This window comes from Elephas maximus, chromosome 5 (assembly GCF_024166365.1).
Source record: "Elephas maximus indicus isolate mEleMax1 chromosome 5, mEleMax1 primary haplotype, whole genome shotgun sequence".
Lineage (NCBI taxonomy): Eukaryota > Metazoa > Chordata > Mammalia > Proboscidea > Elephantidae > Elephas > Elephas maximus.
The window spans coordinates 119394399-119415095 of record NC_064823.1 but is presented as its reverse complement, the minus strand read 5'-3'; the positions used below and the strand labels follow the sequence as shown (position 1 = coordinate 119415095).

The 20697-nt window shown below is 44.2% G+C and overlaps 1 protein-coding gene across 8 annotated transcripts in view; it reads right to left on the bottom strand.

The window, feature by feature from the left end:
* APBB2 (amyloid beta precursor protein binding family B member 2) overlaps positions 1–14692 on the bottom strand; it is a 443058-nt gene extending 428366 nt beyond the window's left edge. For 7 of the 8 annotated variants that reach the window (XM_049886955.1, XM_049886954.1, XM_049886956.1 and 4 more), the window contains exon 1: positions 14480–14692. The gene's annotated coding sequence lies outside the window, so the exon portion shown is untranslated. The remainder of the gene's footprint in view (positions 1–14479) is intronic. The other variant, XM_049886950.1, reaches the window with a different exon arrangement.
* Positions 14693–20697: the final 6005 nt, after the last annotated feature.

Sequence of the window (20697 nt, the reverse complement as noted above, 5' to 3'; positions counted from 1 at the left end):
TTCGAACCTCCAACCTTTCAGTTAGCAATCGAGGGCATTAACTATTTGCACTACCCAGGGACTCCTTCAGGAGGATAGGAGCATAGGGCCCCTTAAAGAGGTGTTTTAAACAGAGGCCCTGTGCACGACTCTTTCAGCCCCAAATTGCTCCTCTATGTGATCTTGCCCCAGCTATCACTAAAGCACAACGTATAAAGCACAATGGTCACCTACACAGGTCACTTGATTTAAATGAGCCCACTAGGCACTCTGCACCACCATCACCCTTCTCTATTTTTTCCATAGCACCTTACCCCAATGAACCCTGATGGCACAATGGTTAAGCGCTCAGCTGCTAACTAAACCCAAACCCATCCAGTGGCTCCATGTGAGAAAACACCTGGCAATCTGCTCCCATTAAGATTATAGGCTAGGAAACCCTATCGGGCAGTTCTACTCTGTCATATAGGGTCACTATGACAACAACACCTTCCCCCCAAGGGAACAGATTGTTTTACTAATTGCCATATCCCTAGGGCCCACTGGCACATAGTGGGTGCTCAATAAACATTTGCAGAATGAATAAGTGAATTAAGTATTCTAGCTATCCCCTCCTATGGCCTGAAGAATTGATTAAGCATCTGGATACGTTTAATTTTACTTCACTGTGATTCATTTTTTTCAAATAAAGAACCCATGCTATGGCTGCAAAATTAAACATCTGTATTTCCATTGAACATATATTTTCTTTCAAACATATACATAAGCCATACTGAGCCATCACAAGAGAACTACATATTTTCTTAGTCATTCCAGAAACAATAACGGGTTTAAAGTGAGCTTCTCCATCATACCTTTCTGGAATTTGTACACAAAACCACGAAAACTGGTCCTATATTAACCAAACTGATGCTGACATCACGCTACAGGCCAATGCCATCATAAGTGGGGATAAATTCTCAGAAAAACTACATTACATGCTGAATATGTTCTGGGGCATACTGATCAAGGCTTCCAATGATAAAAACTCTTTTTCAATCATACATTCATTCATCAGCAAATGCTTATTAAGGAACAAGTCCTGGGAACACAAGATGAAAGAAAAAGTGTCATCCCTCATGGGGTTTACAGAGGAGAATGGAAGCCAGGGAGGCAAAGAAGACAAGAAGTATAACGTAAATGACAAGAAGTATAATGTAAATGCGGGAGTGAGGAGTACTCAGCGAGGTGGTGAAGAGTCAGCAGCTCTGTCCTGGGTGATCGTATTAAAAAAAAAAAAAAAAAAAAGTTGACAGCAAGTGGATTCCAACAACCCCATGGTTGTCAGAGTAGAACTGCACCCCAAAGAATTTTCGATGGGTGATTTTGGGGAAGCAGATAGCCAGGCCTTTCTCCCGAGGCACCTTTGGATGGATTTGAACATCCAACCTTTCAGTTAGCAAATGAATGTGCTAAGCATTTGTGTCACCCAGGGAATGGTGGTTGTATTAAAAAAAAAAAAAAAAAAAAACCACTGCCGTCGAGTTGATTCCGACTCATAGCAACCCCATAGGACAGAAGTTGAACTGCCCCATAGGGTTTCCAAGGAGCGACTGGTGGATATGAACTGCCAACCTTTTGCTCAGCAGCTGAGCTCTTAACCACTAGGCCACCAGAGCTTCTGGTAGTTATATACACCAGTGGTTTTCCAAGTGAGGTCGCAGACCAGCAGCATCAGCATTACCTGGGAAATTGTTAGAAATGCAAACTTTCATTGGTCCCACCATAGACCTACCGAACCACACACACTGGGGCCGTGTGTTTTGGGCACGCCCTGGGGTGATTCTAAAGCACACTGCAGTGGATGGTGATTAAGCTACTTCCTGGAGGGAGGATAAAAATCAGGCTCTTATCAATCATCTGTCTATCATCTATTCATATTCTATCTATCAAAGGTAGTGCTAATATCTTCTGGATTTACTAATGAAGAAACTGACACCCCCAGAAAATACAACACCTTTCCAACCAAATAGCAGTACTAGGATACAAACTCACGTTTGTATGGGTCCTAAGCTCAGGCTCTTATTTCCTAAAATATTTTGGAATAGGTTCTCCTTTACATACAGCTAAATTTACCAAAAAAAAAAAAAAATTTTTTTTTTTTTTTTTTACCAAATGTACCTTCCTTGCCTTTCAATTTTGGTCACATATTGACTTTAGGCAGGAGGCAGGAATGACTTCAGGCAGGAGGAACAGGGGATAAAAGCCCCAAAGCCAGAGAAAATTGGGCATGTGTGGCTAAAGCCTCAAGCATGAGATCAGTCAGACATGAGATGCACAGAGTCCCGAGATAAAGCAGCAGAGGTAAACACAGCAATCATGAAGGGTCACATGAAGGGTCTTCTTGAGTGCCGCACTAAAGAGGTAAACTTCATCATGACAGCAGCGAGGAGGCCAGGAAGGGTTTTAAGCATAGGATGAACATGCCCGGCCTTACAGAACACTTCTGAAGACAACCTTGGATGTAGTGTAGAGAACAGACAGAGGCCATGGAGAGGCAGCTGCAGGCTCCTAGATGAGATGCAGCAGTGGTAGAAAGGAAAGTAGGGGCACCTCCACTTTCCACAGGAACAGCAGGGCTCTGTGTGGGAGCTGCTGAGTCAAGGGTACCTTAAGCAACAGCAAATGTGGCGGCTGGGTGAGTTCAAGGATGGAGGAGGATAGATTAAGCATTTCCTCCCCTGGGAAGCCTTGCCCAACACAACCCCCAAGCTCAACAAGGGTACCAGGGGAGGTTCTTGGTCTGGGAAATACTAAGCATTCTTCCTCATAACACACATCACATTTTCACACTAATGACATAACTAGTTCCTTCACTGTCAGCCTTTCCCTATAGACTGTGCGCTCCAAGCAGGCAGAGATAGCAACCACCCTGGTCGCCTTCCATGTGCAGCGTTTGGAACAGCGCCCAGCACTTGGGAAGCCAAGTCGAATGAATGGAACTGGACAAGCTGGGAGGCTACTTACAGATCGCTGCTAAAATTCAGGGGAGAGACAACTATGTTGTGGGGAAGGGATTGGAAAAGATGTAAAAACTGAACTTCTTGATTTTTTTTCTAGTTTGCTGATACCCTTTCAAAACACTGAATGAAAATCTTTACCGTTATGAAAATTCAACAATAAATCTGATCTGTTGAGTTTAGTCTACAAGCTCTTCTTCCTGTAGCAAGTCAGGAACAGCCATGGCTTGAGTACCTTTGCAAATGAAAAATAAGACGACATTATAGACCACAGAGAGAATGCCACCTATTCGAGATAAAAAGTTTGCTTTCTTACTTTTTCAGAACTCTGCAAAGCCTTAAAGCCGAGGATGGAAACATTTCAAATCCCGCTGACATACTCTGCATCTTTGCTTTGGTGTTGAGGAATGATTCCAAGCAAGCAGACAATACTGTGACCCAATTACAAGGTATTTTGGAAATAGCAGGGACCTCACAAAAAAAAAAAAAAAAAAATTTTTTTTTTTTTTTTTCACTCGGAGGTGGAGCTGGTGGGGGTAGAGGGAAGAGTTACTAAGCAGGCGCCACCAGCTGTGTCTCAACAAACCTTCATGGAATTCTATAGAGAAGGGAACTGCGACAATCAGGAAGTCAAGCAACAGTCTCCTCTGACCTGCTTCCCGTTTTCTCACCAGTCCCGAAATAGACAGAGCTAAGGAAAATCATAAATATAATTTTCAGTCCTCTAGGGGAAGGCTCATTAAGCGCATGAATTTGGGTACCTGGGGGGAAAAAAAAAGATGAAAGACAAAGCTGTCAAGAGGTGGAAATTCTGGAAAAATAAAACCCACGGACAAAAGGGAACCAGAGAAACACAAAAACAATGGCCAATTCTTATGCCAAAGAATACTGAGAGGCAGTGCCACAGCTCAGCTGGCCTGGATTCTCCAAACCAGTGAAATACTAAACTCAAACTCTTTAAAGCCAAAAGATAAAAGTTTTTGTTTAAAACTAAGCACAATAACTGTTAAGGTCTTACTTCATGCCAAGTATCGTTCTAAGCACTTATCACATATTAACTCATGAAATTCTTACTAAAACTCACCGCCATGGAGTCGATTCCGACTTATAGCAACCTCATAGGGTTTCCAAGGCTGTAAATCTCTATAGAAGCAGATTGCCATATCTTTCCCCCACAAAGCCTCCGATGGTTTCCAACCACTGATCTTTTGGTTAGCAGTCAAGTGCTCTAACTACTGCAGGCACCATTACCATTAGTACCCATACTTCCAGATGAGAAAACTGGGGCACAGTGATGGTATAATCCTGTTGCCCAAAGTCACGTGGCTATTAAATTACAGGGTAGTATAGGGTCACTGTGAGTCGGAATCAACTCGACAGCAACTGGTTTGGTTGGTTTACTGGAACCACGGAGCCCTGGTGGCGCAGTGGTTAAGAGCTCGGCTGCTAGCCAAACAGTCGGCAGTTTGAATCTACCAGCTGCTCTTTGGAAACCGTGTGGGGCAGTTCTACTCTGTCCTATAGGGTCGCTATGAGTAGGAATCAACTCGATGGCAGCAGGTTTGGTTTGGTTTTTGTTTTGTTTTTTATTGTGCTTTAGATTAAGGTTTACAGCAAATTAGTTTCCCATTGAACAAATAAAACACATACTGTTTTGTGACACTGGTTGCCAACCCCACAGTGTGTCAATATCTCCCCTTCTCAAAGCTGGGTTCCCCATTACCAGCTTTCCTGTCCCCTCCTACCTTCTCATTCTTGCCCCTGAGCTGGTGTGCCCATATAGTTTCATTTTATGAGCCTGTCTTATCTTTGGCTAAAGGGTGAACCTCAGGAGTGACTTCAGTACTGAGTTAAAAGAGTGTCCAGGGCCATACTCTTGGTGCTTCTCCAGTCTTTGTCAGACCTGTAAGACAGATCTTTTTTTGTGAGTTAGAATTTTGTTCTACGTCAATCTCTAGCTCTGTCCAGGACCCTCTATTGTGATCCATGTCAGAGCAGTCAGTGATGGTAGCCAGGCACCATCTAGTTGTGCTGGGCTCAGTCTGGTGAAGGCTGTGGTACTTGTCATCCATTAGTCTTGGTTTGGTTTTTATTGGAACTGCTAACTGAAAGGTTGAAGGTTCAAACTCACCCAGTTGTTCCGCAGGAGAAAGATCTGGCAATCTGCTCCCGTAAATATGATGACCTAGAAAGCCCTATGGTGCAGTTCTACTCTGCCACATGAGGATGCTATGAGTTGAAAATCAAGTCATTGGCATCTAACAACAACGCTGGAACCGTAAGAGTCTGGTTCTTAAATACCAAACCCCCACCACCTCCCTATAGTGCTCTTCTGTGCCTGCGCTGTAGGATGTTTTTAGCAGCATCTGTGGCCTCTACCCACTAGATGCCATTAGTGCTGGAGCAAAAATGTCTCCAGACATTGCCAGATGTTCCTTGGGGGGGCTATGGGGTCAGGCAAAATCACTTTTTCTTCTCCTTCCAACTCCCTACAGCCCTCCTTCCACTCTGTCCCCTCAGATCCTCACACATATGCCTCTACTGCAGCACCTTATAATGGACACCCTGATACATTCCTCTTGGTCTTCCTAAACAGCAGAATGGCTAGCACAGAGTATGCGCTCAATAAAAATTTACCAAACAAAAAAGGGAACAAACGAAGCTAGGTTTCTGGATGTCACTAAATGAATGCATATCCCTCTTATTACTGATCTGGAAAAGGTATAAATAAATAAAACTTGGTTCTTGCAGAGAATACAAAGTTCTGGTCAGACAGAAAAATCTCGGGTTGAATCAGTTTCCCACACCCCTACTCCCAAGGTCACAGTGAGTGTCCAGCTTTCTATGATCAGGAACTGAATTTTATAAGTTCACCCAAGAGTAAATCAACCTAAGAAATCTAACTCAATCTGCTAAAGGTGATGAAAAATTTGACCATGGATATGGGTTGATGGTTACACATAGTTAATGTGATCAAGGTCATAAAAAATGCTGAATTGGCAAATTTATTATTTTACCAACAACAAAAAAAAAAACCCTAACTGAAACTAAGGGAATTCTAATGTTTTCGTTTACACTGAGAAACAGTGCTTCCCAGCAAATCAGGATACTCAAAATGGGAGGTCAACTGCCTCTCTTTATCAGGACAAAAGTCTACTTGGGAAACTGAATGAAGATCAGAAGCTACTTGCTGAGGACAGAGTTAGCACCGAGGAGCAAGCAGGACACTTGCAGGGAGAGGCACTGACGTCCAGCAGGCTGGGGTCCTCTCTCCAGACCTGCCCACCACCCCAGAAGCCAGAAGTCTCAAATCAATCACAGAGCTGCTGGAGAAACACTGAAATCCTCTCCTTTCTCCAGTCATCAGAAGCATCTGTCGTCCCCATGTTGCCTCATGATTGGCATGTGACAACTAATCAGATTATGGTGTATTTTACAATAGAAACGTGCTAGACTGTAGACCGCCCAAAGAGATTTAACAGAGCAATTCCATATTTAGAAATTATATTGGGATTGTCGTACTATTCAATTTGCGTTCAGATGAAAGAAATGTACATCAGGATCATAATTTGGAGGAAATAGCTCTACAGGTGAACATACAGATTCAAGTTAATATTCATTTTCAAAGGTGAAATTTTTCACCTTTTCTCCAAATGCTGAATATAGGAAGGTTTCATGGTGTGGTGGAAAGAATAAGAACACAGGCTGTGTTTAGGGCCTGGGCAAGTCCTGTAACTTTTCTGAGTCATGGAAAAGGGGAATTAAGGAGGATGGTTTAAAGGATGAAATGAAATGTTTCCTGTACAGCACTTGGAACATAGTTGGACCTTAATTAATAAATGTTAGTTCTTCATCCTGACAGTTCTCACCAGCCCATGGTCTCCTCTGTATTCTACAGAGTTTAAGGCAAGTATCATTGTTCACTTACATAGCCTTAAGTAAAAAGTATCTATTTCCTTATCTCTAAAATGGGGATGGAGTTTCTGGGTGGTATAAAGGGTTAACCAGCTGGGCTGCTAATCGAAAGGTTGGAGGTTCAAGTCCCCACCCAGAGGTACCTTGGAAGAAAGGCCTGGCAATCTACTTCCAAAAAAACCAACCACTGAAAACCCTATGGAGCACAGTTCTACTCTGACACACATGATGCTGCCATGAGTCGCAATCCAAATCAACTTTACAGCAACGGCTGGTTAAAATGGGAACCACACCAGTGTTTTTGTGAGGATTAAATAGGATAACAACTACAAAGCTCTTAGAAAAAAGTAAAAGCTCCACAATAATACTGATAATATGTTATTATGACCAGTGAGATCCAGATGTCAGGAAGCACAGATTTTAAAAGCTTCATCTGAAAACACATTTATTTTCTTAAGCTACTATTTAAAAATTCAGAAATTAATAGAGTTGGCTTTTTTTAACTTTCCCTGCCCCCAAACAAGAACCAAAATTCCCAGGCAGAAGATGCAAATTATTCTTAAGCTTCCTCTAGCTTTCATCAAGGCTCACCCTGGAGGGCACGATACTCCAGAACTCCAAACACAAGCTGGGTATCACACAATTACTGGTTCCAAGGCTTTGACTCCATCAGCATTTGCTAGAATCAGCAAGCCCGAATTGCTAAAGCATGCTATTTTGGCAGAAAGAGTCTACATGTAAAGAAACAACCGCCAAGAGACATCATTTGGAGGTCTAGCCTGCTGAAATTCACATTTCAATCACTTGTCCCTTCTGTTCTCTTTGACCCTCATCTTTTATCTTGGCACTTTCCTTGCCATTCTTAGTCTATAATTCAAAACTGCTTGCTGGTTCCCAGAGTACTTTCAAAATTAGCTCCTTCTCATGAGGCTCCTAGGATGTTGGGTCTGTACCAGTGATTCCACACTCCTGGAAGGCTCAAGGGCCCCTCGGAGAACCCACAGATCCCACTGGTATTTGACTTGGCCTACAGTACCCGACTCAGTCCCTTGAGGACAGGGCTCTCTGCAGCTCAGGGGCTCAGATTCCCAGATTTATCAACTTCATGGGCTAATAATAAGTTTCCCAGTAAAAATATTTCCCCACAGAAACATAAATAAATAATATTCCCATCATTCATAAAAGGAAATCTTACCCAAAAGCTGAGAGGATGTAATCTCATAGAAAAGGGAGCATCCTTTGATTTTAACACACTTAGAAATATTCACTACACCTGGTCATTATCATCATTTTGATGAAGTGAAAACTTCATCAATGGATAAGAGCCTGCAGGCTTTGCATACAGTAGACACGATGTTAATTTTAAATTGTGTGGAAACTGAGCTCCGATTTATGGGGCAGCAATTTTAGAAACACTTCCTTCTTAAACAATAGCATTTCCGTTCCCTCTGGAGCACTTCAAGTTCTCTCCGACCTCATCCTCCTGAGCTCCTCCTGAGCACACACTTCTCCAAAGCTCTGCATTCCTTTAGTCAATTTAAAAGAAAAAAAACAAACTTACTCTTCCACCCACTCCAAGCATTCCTGACGCATTCTCGCCAATAGATACACTTCAAAAATCTCAGTTATTCCGGAGAGCAGTGGGATAAAAAAATGCAGACCCCAAATTCTCATAAACAGACCAGACTTAATGGTCTGACTGGGACTAGAAGGACCCCGGTGGTCATGGCCCCCAGACCTTCTGTTGGCCCAGGACAGAAACCTTTCCCAAAGCCAACTCTTCAGACATGGATTGGACTGGACAATGGGTTGGAGAGGGATGCTGGTGAGGAGTGAGCTTCTTGGATCAGGTAGACACTTGAGACTATGTTGGCATCTCCTCCCTGGAGGGGAGATGAGAGGGTGGAGGGGGTTAGAAGCTGGCAAAAATGGATACGAAAAGAGAGAGTGGAGGGAGGGAGCGGGCTGTCTCACTAGGGAGAGAGCAATTGGGAGTAGGTAGCAAGGTGTATATAAGTTTTTGTGTGAGAGACTGACGTGATTTATAAACTTTCACTTAAAGCACAATAAAAAAAAAAAAAATCTCAGTTATCACCTAGCAGACATTTTCCACAAGAGGAAAAGGATACATATCTATCCTTTTAGCTTCACTCACAATTCTTCTTTTAACTTCATTTACAACCACTGTCAAATCAATAATAATAAAAACTTCAATCCATAGTCTCATACCCTTCGTTGTTTTCCATGTTTCTTCCCATGTTTGGTTTTCATGGCTGTGAGTTTTTGTTAAAAAGGTCCCTAGGTTGTACATAGAGTCACTATGAGTTGGAAGTAATTCGATGGCACCTACCAACAACAACAGGTGGTACAAATCGTTTGAGCTTAACTACAACCTAAAGGTACAAACCTACACAGCAATATCACAGAAGAAAGGCCTGGCAATCCACATCTTGGCTATAATATGATTACAGCCAAGAAAGCTCCACGGAGTTTGGTTCTTCTCTGTAAAACATGGCATCACCATGAGTCAGAATCGACTTGACAGCAATGGGTTTCATTTTTTGTTTTTATTTTGACTTTTCGAAAGCATATCGCCAGATCTATTGAAGCACCTCTGGGTGGTTCAAACCACCAATCTTTCCACTATCAGTCGAGCACTGAGACATTTGTGCCACCCAGGAACCCCGTGCCTGTCCACCAAACCCGAACCCATTGCCGTCAAGTCGATTCCGACTCATAGTGACCCTACAGGACAGAACAGAACTGCCCAATAGAGTTTCTAAGGATTGCCTGGTGGATTCGGACTGCCAACCTCTTGGCTAGCAGCTGTAGCTCTTAACCACTATGCCACCAGGGTTTCCTGTCTGTCCACAGGAATCTGTAAATTTTATATACCAATAAATTATACATGGAAATGTTTTCTCCTGATTATTAAAGTAATACGTGTTCATTATAGAAGGTTAAATAAGATTCAAATATTATGGGAAAACATTATGCAGAAAAGGAATGTCTCTGGCAACTACACCCCAAGACCTCTAATACCTTTAAACTAAGCCAGGCCTCTTCCTGCTAATTTGGGATGACTTCACTTTTCTACTCTTACAACTCTCATCTACTGCCTGGATTTACTGCCCCACTCCTAGCAGGAATCCAGGAACCCGGAGCCTGGTTATGATCAGAGGCACCGGAGTCACTGGCCACTTACTGTTAATTATTTAAGTAGGATAACAACTCTGGCTACTTTTCACCTGCCTCACTTAAAGGTTGATAAGGCTGAGTTTGGTGAGTGTCTTGAAAGCAAAGCACACTAAAAACACCAAATGGGATGGGCTTCTTTTGCTCTCTGTGGGTCATCATAGCTTGCCAAAAAAAGTTCACGATCTTGCCAACAAGGAGGAGGCGTATTCAGAAAGCCATCATTCCCGCCACTGCAGCAGTTAACCATGGGCACCTGCCCAGCCCAGTGATGGGGCCAACCTGAAATGCTAATGTTATTCTAGGGGCCAAGTGCTGCATTTCAAATCAAGGGGAGAAGACAGAGGACAGGGACATGGGAAAGCCTAGCCAAAATTTCTGATGGATCTCCGCAACCAAGGCACAGGACACCCTCCTCTGCAGGCCTGGTTGGGGCTTCCTCCTCAACTAATCTGCATCCCAAGACCAAAAAATCTTCCCTCAGAAGATGCTATAAAACAGTTTCAAAGATTTAATGTACTATATCCAAATCTAATCATTACCTGATCACCTACCTAACAGTTGATTTTATGACGACCATTCTATTAAAATATAAAAACTGAAGAACCAGCTGCCACCGAGTTGATTCCAACTTATGGCATCCCCACGTGCACCAGAGTAGAACTGTGCTTCACAGGGTTTGCGATGACTGACTTTCCGGAAGCTCACCAGGCCTTTCTTCTGAGGTGCCTCTGGACGGCGCGAACCTCCAACCTTTCAGTTAACAGCCAAGTACATTAACCATCTGCATCACCCAGGCACTCCAAAACTAAAGGGGGAGGAAAGAATTGGGCAAAAAAGCGCACTGCACAAAGTAGGGAAAGGCCAGACTGATTAGCGAAGCAAGAAAGCCAAAAGCCAGCTTCACATCCTCTAAACGAAGTCCCCTCCTCTGATGGCTGCACACAGACCTCCCTACTAGGACAAGAGGGACTCAACAGACACCCAAAGGGTGGCTTCTACCACAACACCCTCGTTTTACAGATGGGAAAACAGGCCCAGAGAAGTGAACTGATTTTCCCAAAGTCAAACAGTAAATTAAAGCAGCAAACAAGCCGGGCTGAGAAGGCAAGTCTTCAGAGTACCCATTTAGTGGTCTTTCATCAAACCTCACCAGGCCCTTAGCTATGAAGTCTGTCACTCTGCCTCTGACAAACCATTTCAGCTAAGCCAAGTGCCATCAACATGTATCAACATGCAGAATGTGCACTAATCACACACTGTATTAAAAATGAGTAATCCAGATTTATCTTCCTTACATTTATTTTTATTTGTTGGTAGTACCTCACTGTTGAAAAATAAATGAACACAAAACAATTTTTAAATTTTTATGGAAGCTATTCAAATCACTTTGAAGACAGGTTGTGTCAATCAAAACTAATTCTAAAAAAAAAATCAAAAATGTTTTACAAGAGAAAGGTTTTGAGTAACAATGCACCCAGTTGAAGATATCCTCATAGGAGATAAAACTTCAATATTCAACTGTTGTGCAATAAAGGTGTGTCTGCCCCCTCAAAGGGGCTCCTTGGGAAGCTGCCATTTATTCCAAAGATGCTGACGGCATAAAACAGTATACAGGTAGTCCCCGACTTATAACAGATTCAAGTTACGACAAACCACACTTGCAACCATCTGATTTTTTTGGGGGGGGGGGCTATATTCTACTGTTAGTAATATGTACTACACATATGTTGCACCACATAATTTGCCGATGTTCTCATTCTCAGATGTTCACTTGCAGATGTTTACATGTACTGCTTCCAACCCCCAAAGACAAATAAAGATCAGATACATAAAGATACTGACTGAGGAAACCCCGCTGTAAGTCAGGGACTACCTGTGTATGTGAAGAACTTAATGTCAGGCTGGACACATAGCAATCATTGAATAAATGCTAGTTTCCTTAACCTGGAGGTGGGAAAATAAGTATTGCCTGTTAAACTAGTAAGGTATATAATACTTTCTTATAATACTTTAAGTCTGTTCTGCACCCCTAGAAAACTGAAGGTACTATGTTATAAGAGTATTATCAGTTTTAAAACAGGAACTGAAAAAGGTTTAGAGAAAACATTCCAGTTTTCTTAAAAGATAAATTTAGATATCCAGTATCATGGTAATCAGCATAACATTATTCTATTATTAGAGCAAGTTTTTCAGTATAAATTGCTGCTGTAACAGTAAAAAAAAAAAAAAGAAGAAGAAGAAGAATTCAATGTTTGTTGTCATTTCTCTGATGGCAGGAAAAGAAAACAATCATCAAAAAGTTGAAAAATTACATAAAAAGAGTAACAGTCTTAAGATACTTTATCTCTGTACATTGTGGACTCTTGCAATAGTTAGTAGTCTTTTCCTAAATAATCTTGTAGTCGGTATTCATATTAATCCATTTAAGTGTAATATGTCGGTCTTTCACACTTTAGCTCGCCAAACTTTTCAATTACCATTTTACATAAGTTTCAGAAAGCCAGATCATGCTGGCTCCTCAGGGGTGAATTATTCAGTTAAAAGTATTCATTCAAAAAGAATAAAAATACGAGATATGAACACCTTCCCTGGAAAGGGATCTCAACTTTAGAGTCCTTTTTAAAAGACCCCGAGCAAGTATCTAGGGGCGTAATTACAACCCCAACTTATGAAAACTCAGTGATTTTTTCAGGGTTATGCTGTACACCAGTGAAAAACAGACAGCAATAGAAATCTTGTATCTGTTCTCCCCTTGGAGGTGTGACTACCAGCCCACTTGACTCTATTGCCGCAGGTGTTCTCTCACTATTTTCCCCAGTCTGGAGATTCCTCCATCCTCTTTTGACAAATATCATCCTTTCAAGATGGTGCCATTTTTTAGGATTCTGCAAGTTATGACAAACAATTGTTGAACAAATATTGCTTTCAAGGTACAAACTGAAAACTCAACAAGGCTGCTACCTAAGTTCATAAAGAAATTCCACGTCAAGGAATCTGTTTACTCCTGAAAGGCCAGCTACATTAATTCAAATACTCTTACTAATCATGGTCATTGAAGGACAAGAGCTAAAACATAAATCCAAATAGCAAGAAAAAGAAATCAAAGATATAAGAGGCCAAAATTCAGAAATAACAGATCAGGATGCCAACGTTTTGTTGTTTCTAAAAAAAAAATCAGTGAAATATTAAAACCAACTAATGACAAGCCAATGCCAATCTCACAAAGTTTTCTCATTTCTTGGAATTCGAACACCACAGCTGGCATCATTTTATGGTAATTCTTTAGGTATTCCCACAATGTAAAACCATCCCACAAGGTAAAACCAGTGACTAACGGACTTCTCAAACACAACTGTCCTCTCCCAGAGCCCAATCTTATCAAAGATTCTGACACTGACTTTATTATGTTCCTCTCAGTTTTGACCATTCTCAACCACAATCAATCCAGAAACGTCTGTGACAGTCGTAGCTCTAAAACTGTGCAGAACTTGACTACTAAACAGTCACAACTCTATATGTGATTTCTCCAGACAATTCATTTTCCTAAATCCAAGTTCCACCCTGCCTCCGCCCTTTGCCCCTCACCCTTTGCCGAGGTGGAGACCACCTTTCATTGTTTCTATGGGACTCCGCATCCCTCCCTTCGACCAGCTGTTCGCATCGCACAAATGTCATTTCTAACATTCATCCCTCCATTCCTCCCGGTGAGCAGCAGATGGGCTTTCAGGACTCGGTGACCAGCTTCCCTGATTTGGTCCCCTTCGCACAGCCATCTTCTAGTTAAAACGCTCGCTCTGCCTCCGAGGGGGGAAACGAACTTTTCCCCCTTTCATCTTGCAGCAGCTTGTCTCCAACCCCCGAGCACCGTCTCCAACTCCCCGGCAGGAGCGCGCTGCCGCCCGGGGAGAGACAGCCCCGCCGCGCGGCGGAGGCCGGTGCCAGGGCAAAGGGGTGTGCGCTCTTCCCCTCCGGCGCCCACCCTCGCTTTGCCCCTCCGCAGCCCCCGCCCGGGTGCACCCCCTCCCCAGCTCCCCCGCCTCAGGCCCTGCCAAGCCCGGGCTGCTGAGGAAAAGGGCTCCGGGGAGAAGGGATGGAAGTCAAGGAGTGAGTCCGCAGTCGCCGTGCCACCCGGCCCTGCGGCGCGGGCGCCGGGTGCACGGGACTCCGCAGCAGGCGCCCGCTGCAGATGCGGCGGCAGCTGCTGCAGCTGTGGCTGCGGCTGGGCGGGCGGCACTGGCCGCGCAGCCCTCCGGCCAGGGGTAGAGGAGCAGCCGCCCGTGGCACGCGAAACCACTCGCCCGCACGCCGCCGTCGCTGCCCGGGCTCTCCCCAACACTCCCGGGCCACCCCGAGACCCGGGACAGAGGAAAGGAAGAAACCAGGCTCACCAGCAGTGCGCGCGGCGCTCACCTCGGTTCCAGAGCCTGGCGGCTCTGCTCTGATCTTGCCCTCCCGGAGCGCCCAGATCAGCTGCGGGTGCAGCGCACGAGCTTCCTACTTGAGACTAGACCGGGCTCGGGCGACTGAGCATGCCCAGTGCCGCTCCGCGAGTCCCGCTCAGGGAGCGGCGCCGGCGGAATTCCACTTCTCCAGGCTTTAGCGGAGGCTGCGCGAGGAGAGCTGGAGGGGCCCGGTGGGGCGGGAGCTGAACGGGAGAAAGGCGGGGCCGGGGGCGGGGGCCGGGAGGAAGGGGGGCGGGCCGCGCTCCTAGCGCGACCCCTACAGGTGCCGGCTGCGGGGCCTCGGGCACGCGCGGTCCCCCAATCGCTTCGGAAGATGTCAGGAAGGCAAAGGGTGCCAAAGGCTGGGGGGTCGCAGTGCAGCCCCAATATTCCCTCCATGTGGCCTGGCGTTTGTCTAGACCAAAAGGCAGTTGGGTAAGCTTATCCTGGGCTACAGTCTCTCCCACATCTTTGCAGTTTCCTACAATGGGAAAATGTCCCCAGATGAGCGCTGCCCACAGCCAGCCAGGCTAGCCACGAATTGTAGGCAACACCTTCTCCTTCCTTCTGCCTCCTCGCCCCCAACCAAACACATATCACACACACACACCATTCTTCCATCCGAAAATCACAGCAAGATGACCTCGAGGGGAGAAATTTATCTGCCAGAAGCAGGAAGCATAATTTCCTTGCAACCCCCAGGATAGTATCTACAACTCGAACTGTAGGGGGGCAACCAGGGCTCTGTTAAGAGTGGATACTAGTAAGTGGTCATTGGTGCTCTGCCCGAGACACTGAATGTTAGTGAATGACATGCCCAAAACATCCTCTCATCAATGCAGTGATTCTCAAACTTGAGCCTCCTTCAGAATCACCTGCAGGGCTTTCTGGGTTCTACTGCCAAAGTATCTGAATAGGTAGATCTGTGGTAAAGGACCCCTGGTGGTGCAGTGGCTAACAGTTCAGCTGCTAACCCAAAGGTCAGAAGTTCAAACTCACCAGTTGCTTTTCTGGGGTTGGGGGGAAGGTGTGGCAGTCTGCCTCCGTAAATATTACAGCCTTGGAAACCCTATGGGGTAGCTTTATAGCATCAGTATGAGCCAGAATCCACTTGATGGCAAAGGTTTGGTTTGGTTTTTGGTTAGCTCTGTGGTGGTGGTCAAGAATCTGTGTATCTAACAAGTTCCCAGGTGATGCTGATGCTGCTAGTCTGAGGACCACACTTTGAGAACCGTTACTCTACACAACAGCCAAAACATGGTTTCAAACATACCAAAGATTGTGAAGGTGCTGCAGGGCTGGGCAATATTTTCTTCTGTTATACATAAAGCTGTCACCAGTCTCACCCAACTTGGCAGCACCTAACAACAACCCTAAACGCGCACACACACAGCCCTACCCCAATCTTTTTTAGGAGAATCCCTTGGGATGGAGTCAATTCCGACTGGTAGTGACCTTATGGTAAAAGTTAATGAAATACCTCCTTACAAACAGCTTGTCCCCACACAGCCTCCTTTCCAAAGCCCCAGAATACACTCCTTCCTCAAAGGTAAACCCAAACCCCGGCATTCCTTATTTTTCACTTAAGGACTCTGTGAAGTGGGGCTTGGCATTACTTTATTCCTTCATCTATCTTGAATTTATTGAGAATCCAAAACCTGCCTGTGGTAGGCCTGAACAAAAAACCCCTGGGCAGGACCTGCCTTCATGAAGCTTACACTGCAGTCCAGTGGGTGGGCAGACATCCATCAAATAATCACACAAAAATGTCATTTCAAATACGGAGAATGCTAGGAAGGAATAGTACGAGAGTAGTACAAGACGCCAAGAGAGTGTATAATGGATACTCTGATGGTGTCTCGGAGTGAGGTTGGAAGGCATGGGGTGGGTTATCTTGGGGGAAAAGGTTTTCTGGCTTTTACACCCTATAAAAAATTATTTCCACAAACCTAGCTAGAGGCCAACAATCATGACAATCCTCCCTGCAAAATCACAGGAAAAAAAAATTGCCACTGGGATATATCTATAAATTTATGAAAGTGCACACCCTTGTGGCTGAGTGTCTGCACCCCAAGATCTGATTATCAAGCTTGTGGCTCATGGACAGGTGCGGGCCGCGGTTTAGCCCATCCTGGGTGTCTTAGTTATCCAGTGCTGCCATAACAGAAATACCACAAATAGATGGCTTTAACAAAGAGAAATTCATTCTCTCACAGTCTAATAGGTTACAAGTCCAAATTCAGGGTGTCAGCTCCAGGGAACGGCTTCCTCTCTCTGTCAGCTCTGGAGGAAGGTCCTTGTCCTCACTCTTCCCCTGGTTGAGGAGCTTCTCAGATGCAGGGACCCGGTGTCCAAAGTACACACTCTGCTCCTGATGCTTACTTTGGGGCATGAGGTCCCCAACTCTCTGCTTGCTTCCCTTTCCTTTTTACCTCTTGAGAGATAAAAGGTGCCACAGGCCAAACCCCAGGGAAACTCCTTTTACATTAGATCAGGGATGTGACCTGGGTAAGGGTGGTGTTACAATCCCACCCTAATCCTTTTAACATAAAATTACAATCACAAAATGGAGGACAATCACACAATACTGGGAATCAAGGCCTAACCAAGTTGATACACGCATTTTTGGAGGGACATAATTCAATCCATGACATTGGGAAAATAGACTGTGAGCTGGAAAGCCTTCTGGTTTCTAATCTTCAAGCCCAGAGACAAGGAAAGTAACCCAAGACCACCCTGCCCATCAGTGGCTGAGACAAGATTGGTCTCTCCTCTCCAGCCTTCCAGGTGGGTTCTCTTTCCAAGCCCCCCAGCTCTCTCCGGTCCCCTCCCCCCCCCCACCCCCCGCCCCAGCTCCCCGAGACCCGCCCAGCTGCCCCCAAGTCTCAGGGGTCCCCAGCCGGCGAGCAGTGTCCGCCCCTCCCCGCTTGGTCTCTTCCAGACCGGGAGGAAAACCCGCGGTGGAGTCCGCGGCGGCGGGGTGGGGCGACGTGCGCAGGCGCAGTGGCCGCCAGGTTGGGCCAGGAGGCTCCCCACTCCACACCTGATGCAATCAGCCTTCCGGAAACGGGCTTGGCCGCCGGGCTCACCCGGGAAACGCTTCCGCGCCCTTAGCCGGCCGTCGCATCTCCCGCGTGGGTTCCCCGCTTCCCGGCCGCCGGATTTGGGCGACGTCTGGTGTCTGGGGGACATCTGCAGGAGGAGTCAGGAAGTGGCCGCCTGGGGAAACAGAATTCCTGGATACCCCAGTAGTGACGTGGAAACCGCCACCTTGCATTTCGTTGGTGCAGGAGGAAACTCCCTTAATTAAGTATTTTCAGAGGGGACCGGGGGCGAGGGAGGGAGAGATCTTTTAACCTTCCTTTACTTCTTTACCTCTGCCTCCCAATAGACATTTCTTCCTCTTTCGCCGTTTATAGTTAAGAGCAGTTTTAAAGGGGGGGTGGCAGAGTGGATAGGATATAACAAACAGCACGTTACAAAGCCTTCCCTCTTATAAATAAGTAATCAGTTTCTCTATACCTTATCATTTAAGATTACAAAGGAAATCATTTCCCATTTCACCATCTTATGCAATTTTGATATTTTTTTATTGTGAGTGGGTTCTTTCCTTCATGCTGACTCATCCATGAATTGTTTTCCAAGGAAATGAAATAGTCAAATAATATACCAAGAGCATGTTTTTAAAAGCGTGGAAGAAAACTCTGAATAGATAAGATTGCTTCTTTAAGTCCCTTAAGGCCAAAGGTCCTCCTAAAAAGAAAAAAAAGCAGATTCAAAGAATGGTAGTTGGAAAGATACTTAGAGATCATTTTAGAATCGAGTCTAGGTCTATTCTTGGATTTTAGGGATGACATTGACTTCTCTGTGGCCCAGAAAGGTAAATGACTTTTCTTTCTTAAGGAGCAAATCAGTGGCAGAACTTGCACTTGAAGCTGGTTTTCTGGACACCCCAATCTAATGGGGGAAACTTTTGTTTTTGCACAAACACTCTAGGAAGTGCAGGACTACATTACAATACCGTTTTTCAACCCAAAGGTTACAAACTACAAAATCAGTGATAACAAAATTGATCCTATTGCTTTTTCCTACTTCTGAAATCATTAGTCTTTAAATAGTCCTTGATCAACAACCTATCCAACCATTTTGAAGATGACCAAATACTAGAAATTAAACATTTCCACTTAAAAAAAAAAAAAAAAAAGCCATTGCCTGTGAGTTGATTCTGGTTCATAGTGACCCAATGGGACAGGGTAGAATTGTGTCTATGTTTAAAGTCTCTAGTATTTTTGTTTGATCATGTAGTGAATGAACTCTTTGGGATTAAACTAAGGAAATTTTTATGATCACAAAATATTGGGGTCATGATTTGCCTCTGCCCAGATGTAAAATATTTTATAGAAGTGAAATACAAAATTAACTGCAAAACTCATGCCCACAAAAGAGAATATCTAAATAACTTTTTGGAACTTTACCTTTTTATCTTGATGAAATTTCTTTTGGGAATGTTCTGACATTTGGAGATCTGGGAGCATACCTTTTCCTTAAGCAAAAGTAGAGTCAAGTACATGTCAAAATACAGAGGCACTAAGTACATGTCCACAACATGGTACTAGTTATAGAATACCTAGCCTTTACTAAGTGCTTAGCATGTGCCTGATATAGGCTGTTTTACATGAGTATTTAACTTAATCCTCACAGCCACCCTACCAGGGAGGTACTGTTGCTATTCCTGTTGTACAGGTAGGGAAGATGAGGCTCAGGGATATGAAGTTACTAACTCAAGGCACTGATTTAGGAAATAATATTGAGCCATTCCAACTCCTAGCAACCCTAAACGAGAGTAGAATTGCCCCATAGGGTTTCCAAGGAGCGCCTGTTGTATTCGAACTGCCAACCTTTTGGTTAGCAGCTCTAGCTCTTAACCACTTAGCCACCTCGGAATCAACTTGATGGGAACAGGTTTGGTTGTTTTGGTTTATTGGAGCCATTATTCCCTCTCTTTGAGCAAAGAGAATGTGACCCAGCTGGAGCTGGACTCACAAGGACACATCAACTGGGCCCTGAGATATAACGATAATAGCTAGGACAATCTTGGAAAATACTTTTTAGGGAAACTTTCATATAAACCAAGCAAAACACAAAAGACTTTACACTCTTATCTTTTTCTACTAGCATTTAGTGAATAGAAAATTTGTTGGACCAATGAAGACCCTCCTGACTGTCATTACTGAAACCTGTACCAATGGTTATTAAGAAAGATGATTCAAAATGTAGAATCATGTTGATCTAGTAGTTTTTGGCCAATTGGTGAAAAGGTGAAGTTTTCAATGATTTCACCCATTTGCAATTTCCCTAGTCCTTAAGTGTCCAATAGCCACATACTATATCGTAATTCAGTTTAAATAAATTAGAATTAAAATGTCAGTTCCTCAATCACACTAGCTACATATCAAGCAGTCAATAGCCAGATGTGGCTAGCGGTTATTGGATTGGGATGTGCAAATGTGAAACATTTCCATCATCGCAGAAAATTTCATCGTGCAATGCTGCTCTATTCCCTTATCCAAATAGCGTAAGGCTTCAGTCTCTCTTCACTCTACACTACTCCTGGGAGGATCACAGTTCCAACTTTACCTTTCCTCTGAATTTCTATCTTATTTTTCCAAACAAATTATTATCAGAGTGTACAATACTATTAGGAAAAGAACACCGGCTTTGGATTAAGACCTTGTTTCACATCCTAGCTCTGTTATTTACCAACTGTGTGACACTGGGCAAGTTACCTAACCTTACTGAAACTTTTCCTATCTGTAAAATGGGGATTTTAATCTTTTCGTCACAGGCTTGTTGAAGACTAAAATTAAATAAAACAAGTAAAGCCTCTAGTATGTTTCACATAGGATGATTTCTTTCCTCTCATTCCTATTTTAGTCGGTGACATCACCAGTTACTCAGGTTTCCAAAGGAGAAGTCTCAGTCATCCTCAACTCTTCCTTCCCCCTCAAACACCCGCTTCAAATTAGTTGCCAAGCCCTATCGCTCTCATTTGAGGGATGCCTCTCTGACTCTACTTCCTTACTGGCTTTTCAGGCACTATTTTGGCATCTGCCTAACTGACCTTGGTGACACCCATGACTCCCAATCCAAGCCCTTCCTCGCTG